Raw genomic sequence first — 12,110 nt, 5'->3', positions numbered from 1 at the left:
GTATGTATGCATGCATGTGTGTGTGTATGTATATATTGTATACACACACACATACACACCCCCTTAATTATTTATTTTCAGTTTTGTTTGCTTAATTTTATGTTTGTCATTACTTAAAAGCTCATGCTTGTATATTCCTTAGAATAATGGCATTATTAGATTCTGTTATCTGATTACTGGAAAACTGCAATACAGGGGCATAATATCAAAATTTTCTGTAGTATGTATTTACTTATACATAATAGGAAATGAAGCAACTCCATGATGTATTTACCCACAACTGTGCAATGATTGCTGCTATTTGATTGTTCACTATGACTGAGGTGTTAAACAAATGCCTTACGTAAATCAAGGACCAGAATCCAGGTTCTGCCCCATTAAAATCAGTAAGAGCATTGCCACTCCATTCAATAAGCATACAGCATCTGCCTTTATAGGAGGGATGGTCCTTTCCGGTCTGGTTTCTCTGTGCTGTTGCTCTAGCATTGTCAAATCCCTAAACTCTACAGCACATCAAAATGGCTAATGTGTCTGTCTTCCTAGACTCCCAGAAGTCTAACACACAATGTTTATCTGAGCAGCTGAGAGTCCTGGCAAACCCTAGGGTTGTAGGATCCCAAACAGGGACATTTGCAAACATCTCTTATGCTCATCTCCATTTCCAACTGGAAAACATATGTCTTAGCTTCATTATGTATCCTTCATCAGTAGCCCTGATACACAGTGGAAGCCTTTCCACTGCTTTGGAAAGATTGTAGATCAAAATCAGAATGTCAGAGTTGTAAAACTGAAAAGCCGGAGCCACTGTTTAAAACCAAAGCTTTCTAACGTTACGAATGTTGTCTTTCATTTTTATGTGGATCATTTTCTATGAGGGAAGGAACTTCAAGGTCCGCTCCTATGAGGCTACCTTGTATCAGCCTGATATGCACTTTTACCTACGCCACTGCAACCCCATCAGGATGGAAAGTGGCTGCTGAATGATCTACAAGCACAGCAACTACACAGGCCATCAGTACTCCCTGAGGAGGGGAAGGTACTCAGACTACCAGCAGTGATGGGGTTCAATTACTCCATCAGGTCCTGCATCCTAATCCCACAGGTAAATTCACTGGCATTGCTGTGGTTGACCCTTACTAGTATGAAAACACTGTGAGAAGGCTCTGCCAAGTTCAGGGCTCCCTTACACTGGGTGCTGCATGCACAGTCCCTACCTTGGAGACCCTCCAGTCTTGACTGAGAGGCAAACACAGGATAGAGAAGGAGACATTAATTACAAGCTTCCCTGAGCATCTTTTGGGAAGCATCTTTTACAAATCTAACACACAAATAAATAACATTATTCCAGGCTTTTGAAAACATTCACATTTAGAAAGCTGTTAAGGTTCACTTTGGGCACATGTACATGAGGTGCTACAGTGCAGTAGGAATGAGCTACTGGGCCATAGTTTGTTGCTAAGGTGCCGTAGCTTCACCGGGCATGAACCGTGACAGCGACGCTACTGTACAGTAATAGCAAAAAAACCTCCCAGTAAGGCTGGTTACTGTGCAGCCATTTAGAATTTGCTTAACCAAGTACTAAGTGATGGCACAGTAAGAACTGCAGTCTGCCAGTCATGTAGATGTGGCTCCTGTGTAGCTCTGAAGGAAAAAGGGCCTGATTCACTACTGAGGAAAGAATGAATGAGGCCTTTTAAACTGGGTAAGCAAAAGGGATCTTTCATTTACTTTTCATTCATTACATAAACGCAGAATGACGCGTGGACAGACAGAACTACTCCTTACTAGGCCTGTGCAAAGTGGCTAGTATTCGCTTCAGATTCAGCCGATTCAGGGGACAATGATTCGATTTGGTGATTCGAATCACTGTCTCAAATTGATTCAGCCAAATCTGATTCAGAGATTCGGCTCCTGCTGAATCACCAAATTAACCAGACCCATCCCCCGCCCCTCCCCCAGACCCCCTGCAGACTGTTGCTGATCGCCGCTGGCCAATGCTGCGGGTGCCTTGCCACCCCACTGCTGCTGACACCACTGTGGCCACCTGCAGAAGCTCCCCGCTCGCTGCCGCCATACCCCCCTGCTGCCACTGCAGCTGCCACCCCCTCCACCCCCCCAGCCTCAGGGGGCATGTGTCGTTCATGTCTGTTAACAAATCTTTTCCTGGCAATCTGAAGTAGTAGTATGATTGGTATGGTGTTACTGAATAAATTTTTTGAGCTTATCTGTCATCCTACCTCATTTATCAGCCCCCCCAAATAATATTTTCCTCCACCACTTATGGTAACATCATCACTGAAGATGCAGCACCTCAGACTTCAGCCCCTTCAGAATTTCCCAGAAACCTACTCTGGTTACTTTATTGTCACTGTTTACCTCACTGAGCTAACCCAAGTGATAACCACGCCTCCATTTTTCCATATGGACCTCCCAGCAGATCCCCCCACCCCACTGCACCCCAAGGAGCTGTTGCATCTTGCATTGATCTCTCAACCCCAAATGCACACTGCTTCCTTTCAGAAACCACAGTAAATTCAATCTTCTTCCTCCTCAGCACCTAGCTTTCTCCCACCTTCAGCACAAAGTATATCTAGGGAAGCCTGGTTGGGTATCTAGGCAACACTGTCCTGTGATGGGGATTGGCTATTACCCCATCTTTGGAACTCAGCAACTGTGCTGCACAACAGAGCCCCAGCTATGGGTTTCAGTGTACCCATTCAATAAACAACCACTAAATTCCTTGAATCAATGACCCCAGAAGTAAGCCATTTCATGAGTGTTAGACTTAATCAAAAGTCAATATCCAAAATGACATTTAAAACATGAAATAGACAAAGAATCCAGGGAAGACTCACAAAATGCCAAGAGTAAAAAGAGCAACAAAGAAACAAGATAATCCCTGATAAGCTATACTGGAGTGATTTTGATCCAGCTCAGGTAAACGTGGTTCTGAGCTGCAAAGTCTGTATAGATTTGTTCTATTGATTGTGCATATTCAGATTTCAGACTATGGTTCATACCCACCATAGGAACAAATAAAATATGCCTTACTGTCAGTGGGTGTGATGTATCTTGTCCCTCTTTACACAAGCCACTGCCTGCTACATTATGCTCATCTGCCATGCACTGATGAAAACAAATAAAGATAAACTGAATTATGAAACAAATAGAAACAGTGTCTTCTCAGCAAAAGGGATACAGCCTCTTCACAGGGCTCCACCTTCCCTACACCCTGCTGTTACCAAATTTGCCCATTACTTTGGGGTGTGCTCATTTATTAGGGATAATTTCTAGGGTTTTGGTGATTCTGTCAATGTGCTGCTTGTGTTAGTATATGGAGCTGTATTTCTCCCTTCTGCAAGCCCTCACCCCCAGTGGAGCTATCTTGCAGGACTCAGTCTCAATGGGGCTGGGTTCCTCCAGTCACCAAATAAGTCATACACACAAACACACACACATTAACGTGACACGCCTGACCTGGCCGGGCTGATCAGCATGGACAGGCTGACACCCTCATATGCCAAGAATCAGTTCATAAGAGCAACAATAAAATGCAGTCAGACACAAGCTGGGTATCCAGCTGACACCCTCATGGGCCAGCATTCAGTTCATAAGGGCACGTAGAGTCGAACTGGGTCAATCAGCCTGCACAAGCTGATCCCCTTATGTGTTTCAAACTCAGCACATCCCAATCTTTGGCCTCTTGATGAGCAGACCCCACAATAATTTTGGGCTTCACAAGGATCTTTAGTTTAGGTAAAAGAAGCGTTGCTGCAGAGCACGGGAGGAAAAAGAAGCAGAGAAGGAAAAATATACCCAATTACTACCAGTTTGACTATAAAAGTTATTTATTGTTACGCATATGAAATATATAATAGTACTAGTAGTAATAGACATGCAAAAGAAAAACAAACACAAACAATGACAATACTACCCTGGTTTCACTAAGTATTTGGGGAAACTTAGCTCAAGCTTAACTGATACAGTTCAGGTTCAGAAGTTTATGCCTAGAAAGAAGAGAGAATGCTGGGATCTCACCTAGTCCACGGTACTCAGGCTGCAAAGCTGACAGGCACAGTCCGTAGCACAATCCTTGAAGAGAGAGACGATCTGCTCTTCCAGCGTCCCAAGAACGACAGGGGATGGTATCAGCACAGGAGTTTTCTTCTTCTTTCCTTTTCTCCTTCTTTCCTCCTGCTTCTTCTTCTTCTTGCAGCACACACACTTACAGATTTTTATACCCTCAGTTCAGCTGCTTCGAAGCACCCTCAGTAGTGTAAATCATTGTCTTTTCTATTGACAAGGGGTTATCTGGTTTGGACCATCTCAGGAAACTGATTGATAATCAGGAAACACTTAAGATTAGGGAGTAACCCAAATACTTGGGAGCCAGCTTGAAATTCCTATGGATGGCAGATATCCTGATGGGATATCTCATGGTTTCTTCAGAAACAATAGATAGCTTGCAGCATCAGGATTTTGGATTTTTACTTGTTGTGCACAAGCCTCAGCTTAGCATGACTTTTCCAGATCTTACTATAGTCTTTTAACAGACTTAAGACAATTATTGGGGTGCTCATAACCTTTTGTCGAGAGGACTCCCGCCAGTCGTCTCGGGAAAGATATGACAACACCTGGGATTAGGGCTCCAGCAGGCTGGATGCTGTGATGAACCCTTAACCATTGTTCCAATGTTGCCCATACCCCCTCTGACTCGGTCTCTTGCCTCAGCGTTCCCTAACCCGGCAACCGAGTTTTAGTCAATCAAGTTTAAATAGGCCTCCCATAGTGGGACCAGGGAATGTACGGCCCGAGATGCCTATTAAACTTAGAGCTGTGTGTGTGTGTCTGGGGGGGAAAAGTCCTTAGTAAATCCAGATTAGAACTGGTCTGATAAGTGCTGAGCTGGGTGTGTGTGAACATGGGTTGATTAACATTGGAAGCACAGATTCCCCATCATGCAGTGCTCCCCTGCTTCTCTGGTCTCAGAATTCACTGCAGTCTCTGCTTCAGGCTTTCTGTTCTCTATCTCTCGTGTAAATGAATGGTCATCTGGTTCCATCTCGGATGTAAATGAGACCTAGGGCAGTTGTTCACTCTCGTCACCCTTATCTGGAGAGTTTTAGGTGTGTCTCTCACTGCATCTTAATCAGTTTCGTTTAGGTAGGGGGGGGGGCAAGTCCTTTGTGAGTCAGATAGGCTGCATCCTTTGCCAGGGTTGCCCAAGAACACAGAGCTGAGGCGTAACACTGCCCTCACCACACCTGCCATGTAGATGCATAACCTTTCAACCATAGATTCAGGTCACTTGAACGATGTCTCAGGTAGTCACTCAACTCCATCTCAGGCTTTCCTCAGTTCTGTCCTTAGGGCACCGTCTTTCTGAATATACCCCATTGTCATCAATGTAGACCCTCAATCAAATCCAAAACAGGGTCCCCTTGTATAGGATTGCTCATCACAAGGGGCCCTCATCAATTACTATACCCCTAGGTTCCCTCAACTTAGGGACCCCTTGTCAACCAATTCAGTCCCGTTTGTGAGACCTATCAATTTGTCCATCTCACTCTTGGCTGTAGCATACCTGTAACTTCCCAGACAGTAACTTTCTGACTGGCAACCCCCGTCACCAGCCCATCAGTCCAGTACTTGAGTCTGTCAGACTGACCTTTGCGGGCCCACCCTGCTGACAGAGGCTTACCCCATGGCTCCAGCTCGACACTGTTGGGTCACTTGGTTGGCCTTCTTTTATTAGCTACTCTTCATTGGCATACTCAAATCCCAAGGTTTGTCCCAGGTTCAGATCAGAGCTGTATGGCTCTCAGTCTCCTTGGCACCTTCTCATAGACAGGCATGGCTCGCTTCCTCAGAGCCAGTGCTTTCCCTCTCTGGGGGTATGGCATTACAGCACTCTCATATTTGAGTTTTCTGTACCCCTAGGGAGACAATTGCATCTGGCTCCCTGGTTGTATGAGGGAACACAGCTAGGGATCATCGGAGGCTGGGACCTGCAGGTACTTCTGGGTTTACTCCCAGGCATGCTGCCTGGTGGCAGCGGTGACCCAGCACACATAAGTAGCCTACTCATCCCTGATAAAAAGGATGGACCCAGCAATGCTGGGATGAGTTGGCCAATGATGGTGCTGTCCCAGAGCTGTTCTTAGGGTGAGTAAAAAGGTAGTCCCGGTTTCACCCGGGGTCCCGCTTGTAACAGGAGCTGGGAGGTGGCTCCCCGTTACAATTACAAAGTAGACAGTTTCTGGGAAAGATGAATCCATGTTTAAAGGGCCATGCATTCACTGAATTGCTGATCCCTGTGGTACAACAAGGAAATGCTGATGGTGAGGGTTCATATAGTAACTTTGGTTGCTATACTGAATCAGTCCATCACAAACTGAAGATAGAGGGGTCATTGGAAGGAGAGGTTGAAAGTAGCTGTTCTGAAACAAGATTGGTAGCTCCTGTCTGTTACCAGCTATTTTCTTCCCTCCTACTCTCCATCCAGGGTGGGTAGACTGGCTATTTAGTGCACTCTCTTGTCCATTACCCACTGTACTCCACCTAAGCCCACACAAGCTAGAAATAACCCTTCCCCTCCCTCCCTCCCAGGCAGGATTTACTTACAGTTCTGACTTTATATAGTTGAGCACATATTGACATGCAGATACAAGGAAAAACATTAAAACAGTCACTGTTCCATATGCTTTACTAAAAGATAAATACTGATTTAGATAATGATTCAAAGTATCTGACACTAAATGTGTTCATCATCCAAAACATTGCATCTCAAGCATTTAATGAAGCAATACTTGCATCGTTAATAAAAGGCCCCTTAGGCCAAACATATCATAAAAATTATCTGAAGGAATGGGACAGAAAAGTATGCAACGCAACTTCATTGTCACCTTACCATAGTTTGGAGTGACAGAATTAAATGCTTGTGTGTTTTGAGTCTCTGGCAACTGGCACTGCAGCACTCATTTCACATTTACAAAATTTTACTAACTAAAACATGTTTTGTGCGGATGAGTTGGAATTAGAGCTCAGAACCTCTCAAGAAAGGTTTCTGTCAGAAGATAGGATTCAGGAGCTGATGGCCTCAAAACAGTATCAGTTCTCTGCTCCCAGTTTTCAGGACTCCAGTTATTCTGAATGGAAAGGTGTGCCCATGTACCAATATACTACAGTTACTCTGAGTCCATGAGTCCTTTCAAGAAGATTCTTATTTTCTGGAGCTCAAACAACCTCTTGTGCCTGTCTTCCTCAAGTCCTGGTGCCCAGAGAAGGATCAATGCTCCCTCTTTCTTTTGGGGACTAGAAGAAGGTAGGTGCTTAGAAGCATCTCACAATGGGAAAGGATTTGTAACAACAACAAAAAAAAAAAAACAGTTTTGAACAGGATCACACTTGCTCATCAGGATATAATGTCAGGCAAGAGGAATGGGCAGAAGTCAAACATAGCATCCATAAGAGTATGTTTGGAACAATCAGATCCGCCCTAACATCTTCATGATAAACCAACAGGTGTTGTAGACATCCAGCAACAATTCAGCAGGGGATTTCTGTCAGTACTCAAGGAAGCTCTAGGACCTCACCCCTGCCATGAAAGCTCACTCTGCTCAATCCCTGGCCAGGAAGGATTCTGCTCCCCTTTCAAGCCCTATCAATAAAAAGGGAGCAAAACAGCATACCACCTTAGTTCCATGGGAACAGGGCAGTTCTGCAAGAGCAGAATCCACAGCCCAGCGTTTTTCAGTGAAGAGTCGAGGAACTCAGAACTCAAGGCCAAGGAGCCTGATAGAAATTTTCTTTGGTGCCTGAATTCTAACTGACCAGTATGGAGCAACATGCGTCTCTCTCTGCACAACTCAACAGCACTACCAAATGGGTCTTATGAGAGTCTCTTCAGGCTGTTCCTTTTTGAGGCAGAAGCATGTCCAGCCCAGAACAAGGGACACCTCCAATGGCCTAACCAATGAACTTCTGGGTTTGAAGCTTCCCTGCAGGGGTGTATAGGTCATGTTTGGGCCTGTCTTAGCTGGGACATGTCACCAGCATGAAGACATCCCCTGAAAGGCAACCCTCCCCACAGCCTAGGCTGCCCATCAGTGGGATTCACATGAAGTCACTGGAACTACATTTTTCACTCTTGTTTCGTAGATTCAGTGAAGATGGTAACAAGCATGTTGTTCTTCCAACCCAGGCAGGAACAACCTGCTCCCACTAGGACCAACCTGGACCCAAGACCAGAGAAAATGAACCCACCATTGGGCTTAGCAAATTGGCAGGCTGGGCATGGCCAAAGTGTTAGTCCAAGACTGAAGGCCTAAGATGTAAAGTTCCAAACGGAAGCCTTTTCAACAACAGAAGCAAACAAGCCAAGAAGCCCATTTTCTCCAGACTTTTGAAGACATCCTCCATATGCCCTGCTTGCCAGTCCTATATTATAGGAAGACCTTTCCCTTCAGAATACAACAGCAGGACCACATAATTCATGAAGGCAAAGTTGTGCTAAGACTGAGGACATCCTTTATCCCCTAAATGAACTAAGCTCAGTGGGTCATCGAAATGTGTTCTTCCATCCTTTTGCCCACATCAAATGTCCCTCTGTCCAGTTCAGATGTTCTGTAGATTTCAGGAGAGCACTAAAGCCTTTGTCTCGTGGGATGAGGGAACAATGGGAGATTAACACTAAATGCCAGGTTACCTCAGATCAGCCCAATATACACTCTTTCCTGAGCCAGTGCAACTCCATCAGGGTGGAAAGTAGATGATCTATGAGTGCAACAACTACTCATGCCATCAGTACTTCCTGAAGAGGGGAAAGCTACTTAGACTACCAGCAATGGCTGGGATTCAATGACTGCATCAGGTCCTGCATCCCAATCTCACAAGTTCACTGTCATTGCTGTGGTTGACCCTTCGTGGTAGGAAAACAGTATAAGAACTCCCTGGCACTAGCTGCTGTACACAGTCCCTGCCCAAAAGATCTGGCAGTTTTGACTGAGACAAACACAGGGCAGGAGAGGATAGAGAAGTGTGAAGAGATTTTTTTCAAAAGGAGCTTAGATGCCTAAAGATGCAGAGGTGGGAGATGGATTTCATTGAAAATTCTAGGACATCTCAGCATGTGAGCATTCTTGAAAATCCCTTCAGGCAGCAACTCCATCTTTTGACAAGGCAATGGAGGAAGCCTGTGGCAAAACCGCAAGTTAAACCAAATATTGCTCAAGTCCCAGTTTAGTGCCTCAACCACAAGACCCTGCTTTCTTCTGTTACTTTATTAGGGACAAGGCTGGGCATCCTCCTATTAAGGTTGCTTGATGTACACTATTCCAAGATCCTGTTTCTAATTTGCCAAAACTTAACCATCTGACCCAAAATTGTCCATTTGGGGGAGGGGTGGCATGTGCCTTTCTTCATACCAAAATGTTCCTGAAACTCAGTCTAAGCCCTGGAACCATAACTAGTCAGGGCCCATGTGACAGGGAACCCTAACCCTGCCACGAGGAAGAAGGTACACCCCTACAAGGCCAGAACCTTCTTGGCACAGAGGGCTGGGGAGGAAGGGGTTAACTGTTGAACTGGGACAGCTAGTCAGCTGACCGGAAGAGGCAGGACTATAAAAACCCTGGGTTGAACGGTAGTAAGGGGGGCCAGCAGTCAAGGGGGAAGGGGTGCATCTCAGAGCTCCAGGGAGACGCTTAGTGGGAAGTCCAAAGCCAGGAAGAGGGGAACTATAGAAGCCCTGGAGAGATGACAGCTGCATTGCAGCAAGGACTGGAGCTGATGGTGGGGAGCTGAAACACGAACCCTGCAAGTGTAAGCTGACATACCGCTTTCCTTATTCCCATTTTTGGGTGGCAGATATTGCCCACGGATGGGACTGTTTATTCGTTTTCTTTTGGTGATGGAATAAGACTGGTGGTTTGGGTGAGACTATTAGGGGTTGGAGGAGGCCTCATTTTGGGGGCCCACTCCAGAGTGGGACCCCCAATGCCAGTGAGGGCACAGCTTTTTGGGGGCCCAGACCCCAGCACCAGTGAAAGACAGGGCTGTGGAGAGCCCGAGTGCCAGTAAGGGCAATGTTTTGGGATGATCTTAAAAAGGCCAGGGAGGCCTGGAGCACCTTGAGGGGTGCAAGTGTATATTTTTCTATTGTTTGGGTGGGTGGGGTTGTGCCCAGATTTTGAACTTATGACCCCTTTGACTGTGGGGCCAGTATGCGTGCCTCTGGGCCAGGGGGTGCCATGCCTCAGAAGGGAGCAGAAAAGGGGGCCAAGAGCCTCCAGGTACTGGAAGGAAGAGCTAGAGCCTCGGAGTCTAACCCTGTTTAGTGGGTTTGGATGGAGAGGCCTAGCTAGAGAAAAAAAGAGGTCAGACCATCATAAGGGACCCCAACATACCCAATATAACTCGCAGTCTCCCGCTCACATACTAATTCCATCAAGACGTGGCAGGAAAGATTAGAGCGGGACAGCAGAGGTCCAAGAGGACTCCAAGGGTGTCCCACGTAAGGTGCGGATGACCTGGAAGGTGGCACTGGGGAGGGCGACCTGTCGCAACCTACCTGTGCTAAATGTTGTGTAACACCTATTTGGGGGACAGTTCCAAAACAGTATATAATAGACAGAGGGCTAGAGGGGAAACAGAGGCAGTGAGGGAGCAATGGCTAGCCAAACAGCACAACAGATCTGTGGTATAAGCTTTTCTAGAACCCAGCTCCCCTAGTGCCACTTACCATTTGCTTTGGCAAACATGTGAGTCACTGAATGTCACTTCACTGACATCCTCAGAGCTACACCAGGTTTATATTAGCAAGAAAAGGGGGCTGATTCACTACTGAGTTATACCAGTTTAACACATTGCTGAATCCAGCCCCTTTTTCTGCTGATTGAACAAAAGTTTCATTCATTTATGTGCCGTCCACTGCTTTTCTTCTGTTAATAACCTATCAGCAGATAGAGCTTCTGCCTATGTCCTGTACCCCGGTGTTTGTGTTTATCCGCACAGATCAGGGGCACCAACAAGATCCGAGTCTACAAAAGGATTAACTTCAGAGGCAGGATAATGGAGTTCACACATGACTGCCCTTCTGTTTTTGATGAATTTCATCACAGATATATCCAGTCTTGCCATGTTTTTGAAGGATATTGGATTTTCTATGAGCGGCCAAACTACAGAAGATAGCAGTACCTCTTGAGACCAGGCAAGTACAGGAGATACGCTGTATTTGGGAGCCATGACTGCCCGAATTGGGTCTTTGAGACATGCGAATGGACAGCTATTACTAAACAATATGCTTTTTCAGGTTGCAAATGCTTCTCTTAATTGGTTAATAGAATGTGTTGCTCTGTTAGGCTGGAATTTTCAAAAGGTGCCTAAGGGGATCAGGTTCCTAAATTTCATTTATGGTTCAAGATCAATAGAAGTCTTCTAGTTCTTGTGTAGGCTGTGAATCTGGTATTAACATGATTCAATCCTATTCACCTTCCTCACAAAACTAATTCAAATGAAATCAAGGAAACTGAGATAGACAGAGCCCCTAATGATTGCCAAAGCATTTCTGATTGTTATATGCCATTCATCCTAACAAAAATCTTCTCTTAACAATCTGCATTTGTAGTGTGATTTATTATGGTGTCACTGAATACATCTTTTGAGCTTACCTGTTGTCCTTCGTCATTTCTCAAGGAAAATAATCATTGATCCTAAAAAGACAACAATAACCCTGCTACCAGTCTGCACTTGTACACCTTCGTTCCCACCTGGAGTCTCAGTAGAATTACCTATTGAAGACTTGCTCGTGACTGCACAGCTTTAACTGCGAGAGAGAGTCAGATTTTATTCTTCCTTAGGGCCATGAACTTACATTATTTTGCAATCATGAATCATTGTAGGCATTCAACAAGCTTAAGCACTCGCTGAAAAAATTTAGCGGGTTCTCAGCACCCACGAGCCACATTGGGCAAGCCAGGCTAAAGTAACACACTGCCTCTTCTGGGCATGTGTGGACCTCAGCACAAGAATGCAAAAAAAGCACTCATGAGCAAAAACCAAAGTCAGCACCTATGTCATGCAGGGTATTTTCCACCAAAATGAGAACACAT

General features: G+C 45.4%; 1 pseudogene; it reads left to right on the top strand.

Moving 5' to 3' along the window:
• The first annotated feature begins 836 nt into the window (after positions 1 to 836).
• On the top strand, positions 837 to 11,440 carry LOC102569582 (gamma-crystallin 1-like; annotated as a pseudogene).
• Positions 11,441 to 12,110: the final 670 nt, after the last annotated feature.

The sequence above is a fragment of the Alligator mississippiensis genome, chromosome 4 (genome assembly GCF_030867095.1).
Source record: "Alligator mississippiensis isolate rAllMis1 chromosome 4, rAllMis1, whole genome shotgun sequence".
NCBI classification, from domain to species: domain Eukaryota; kingdom Metazoa; phylum Chordata; order Crocodylia; family Alligatoridae; genus Alligator; species Alligator mississippiensis.
This window is presented reverse-complemented; position numbering and strand designations above follow the sequence as displayed.